Source organism: Lottia gigantea (genome assembly GCF_000327385.1).
Source record: "Lottia gigantea unplaced genomic scaffold LOTGIsca_44, whole genome shotgun sequence".
NCBI lineage: Eukaryota > Metazoa > Mollusca > Gastropoda > Lottiidae > Lottia > Lottia gigantea.
This window is the reverse complement of record NW_008709540.1, coordinates 1,676,369-1,680,116: the sequence shown is the minus strand read 5'-3', so window position 1 is coordinate 1,680,116 and position 3,748 is coordinate 1,676,369.

The window sequence follows — 3,748 nt, the reverse complement described above, 5'->3', positions numbered from 1 at the left end:
CCCCCCCCCCCCCCCGCCCCGCCGCTGGTTCATTAATTGGTTAATTAGTAAAGCCGATACATAATTCTAACAAATAAGTCGAACATCAAGTTTTGTTAGTGCATAACAGCAGAGAGGCACGCAAGGTTTGCACATAATTTGAATGATGGATATATATCATCGCTTTGAGCTCTTTTTATAGGAACAACTGTCCATTCAAGAAAATAGCTGCTTGGACTACAATATAATCCAGATGGAATCGATTCAACTCTGAGCAAATCTGCTGAAGATTATAAAAAGCTGCAGCCAGTACCAACACAGCATGGTTCAGAAACAACCATCAAGCCTATGATCTATGATCATAATGGAGTTGAGTGTAGAGTTCGAGTGTAATAGTACCATTATCTAGAATCAACCGAACCTTAACGAGGATGTCTCGAGTATACTCAACAACTCTGGCTTCTATCTAGATAAACCAATTAACAAGTGTTTAAAACTCGATTTGTTTAAATTTATCCCGATTGATTGTGTCGGTTTTAATTTGTCGACCATATTTGTCCATTTACCTTATCACGTTCTCCCATTATCGTAGGCCGAGTACGAAATTGTGCAAGTTCATGTTCCAACTCAACCTCAACTTCGTCTTATACCTTGACTACAATAGCCATCTTCGTTGTATCACTGAATGCAAAGTCCGTAGTCCCCTAACGGAAAGACTAAACATTCTGGCACATGGCGAGGCCTCTGATTGGATGTATTCGCTAGAGTACAATTCAAACAAATCGCTACATTTACAAGCTTCCGTGTAACAACAATAGTGGCTATTGCAGTCAAGGTATAAGATGAAGTTTTGCTTGGTATTGAAAAGATGGAACTTGGGTACCAGTTAGAAATCCTTCCTGTATCATTCGAAAGGAGCCTAGGTACTTTTGAAACTTGAGCTATTAATAAAAAAAATTTTTTTTTGAAAACTGTCATGATGTTAAATATAAACAGCTTATCCTATGACGGAGAAAATATTTTAAAAGCTTCTTTTACCTGGACATCTGGATTTTAGAGGACAGATATGGCGTTTTGACATGTCTTTCTCTCTCCTAGAGGCCAAATAGCTAATAATGTTTACTTGGTATTCTTATTAAAACTGTCATGATGTTAAATATAAACAGCTTATCCTATGACGGAGAAAATATTTTAAAAGCTTCTTTTACCTGTACATCTGGATTTTAGAGGACAGATATGGCGTTTTGACATGTCTTTCTCTCTCCTAGAGGCCAAATAGCTAATAATGTTTACTTGGTATTCTTATTAAAACTGTCATGATGTTAAATATAAACAGCTTATCCTATGACGTAGAAAATATTTTAAAAGCGTTTTGCGTTTTGACATGTCTTTCTCTCTCCTAGAGGCCAGATAGCTAATAATGTTTACTTGGTATTCTTATTAAAACTGTCATGATGTTAAATATAAACAGCTTATCCTATGACGTAGAAAATATTTTAAAAGCGTTTTGCGTTTTGACATGTCTTTCTCTCTCCTAGAGGCCAGATAGCTAATAATGTTTACTTGATATTCCTATTACTTGTGTGCTGACCACTTGTATCCCGAGGGTGCTGTAAAACGATTGAGCCTGTCTCGGGAGAACCATATCCTAGATTAGATACCTAATTGTGTCTTACTATTAATATATATTAGCCTATCGTACTTATCATAATTCATGGGATTGATTTTGTATTTCCTTCTTAACCACGCTGGGGATAATATACATAAAAAAAATGTATACCACAGGGTAGGGTCGCATCTTAAAAATGCCCGCCTGAGGGGGGGGGGGGGGGGGGATAATGAGAGGTGTCTCTCCTAGGCTGGGTGACTACGGGCTGCCAGAAGACGCCAGAAGTTAACGGATTTCAGATGGCATGAGATGAATTTTGAACATTTAAAGGGCTTAGTTTTCACGTCAAAACATGACCTTTCGGCTTTCACTTGACCTACCATTAAATACGTTACTGCCAAAATAAGGAAAAATATTTGCTGTGTGGATCTCTGAATTGGATGCAGAATTGACAAGCCTAATTACAAAGCATTTAACAACAGAACATAATCCTGTGGTACTTTGAAACTCCTATAGATATACTACTCTTGGAATTTATTGCAAACAACGTTTCAACAAATTACATTTGGTTTCTACCCAAACGTTCGAAGTTGAAAAACGGGGAAAACCGTTAGAAATAACGATACAGGCTTGATAAAGCCAGTCTGAGGAGATTGTCCACAGGTCGAGACAAAAATCTGGGGGTGGCGAGTCGTTAATCCATTAACATTCTAAGATTGAATGTGGGCTTTAAAATGTAGGAAAACCCATTTAGATCAGACTAAACAGCAATAAAACACATAACAAATTAATTTATCTTTAAACCAGTTCCACCAAAGATTACTGAGTATTATAGAGTAAATCCTCTTTAACATTCAACTTTTGGCAGGGATGTCGGTAAATCCGATGGTAATCAGTATATGTATTGTGTTGTATTGTCGCTGGTGAATAAGTTTTTGTAATTAGCCTTAGTAATTAATTATCATAGATTTCCGATTTCTCATCACTCTAGTCTGGATCTATTTATTACCAATGTTAAAAACTCTTCAAAACTAATATACATTTTTTACTGATGGCAACCCAATTTATTCTAAAATCGTATTCCGATTTATTCGGGAATGAGAGGGCATCATTTTCATATCATCCATTTGTCGACCTATCCACGAATTCATTTTCTGAAATATTTATACAAACTCAGAGCTGCCATTTTTTTTAAATACTCCCATAAATGTCCTTCCATCAAACTAAGTTCAATTTAAACGGTATCGGATCGCAGTTTGCGATGGGTTTCCATATTTTCATTTATGAAAATGAAAATGCTAATACTTATATGAATAGAAAGTAGAGGTGTTCTAATGACTTGGAAAAATACCAGTTTGTCTCACATGTCCGTAATCAATTTATAAATAGAAGAGAATTACCAACAGAATTACAAAGAGTGACCGATCAAGAAAGGTCAAAAAGTATTTTTTTGTTTATCCAGACTGTACATACATGAACATTTATGATTGGTTAAAATACTTAATTATATGCAATACGAACAGAATGATATGATTAAGAATACATGATAATTCATTAGAAACACCGATCAACCAAATAGCGTGCCTAATTTTACACTAAAAAATAAGGAAAACCATCTTTAAAGATGGGTTCCCTCATTTTCATTTATGAAACCAAAATGCTAATACTTATATGAATAGAAAGTAGAGGTGTTCGAATGACTTGGAAAAAATACCAGTTTGTCTCACATGTCCATAATTAATTCATAATTAGCTAAATTTGAAGAGAATTACCAGCAGAATTCCAATGAGTGACCGATCAAAAAAGGTCAAAAAGTTTTTTTTTGTTTACATACGTGGATAAAATAAGGAAACCCATCTTTAAGTGGGTTTGACTTTAAACCCTCATTCGACTAAATAAAAGGCTACTAGAAACTTTAGCAATAGCTATAATAAAAAAAAAAAAAATATTATGTTTAGAAAGATGCCGAGCAGTGGCGTTTCTACGTCCCCCCCCCCCCCCCCCCAGAAAAGGGACTAGCCCAGAAAATTTTGTTGCCCCTGTTGGCCCCCCTCAACTAATGTTTCCTAGAGACGCCACTGATGCCGAGTTGACAAACCGGATCACATAGTACCAGCATATGATTTTATTAATATTGTGGCTGAAAATAAATAATTATTA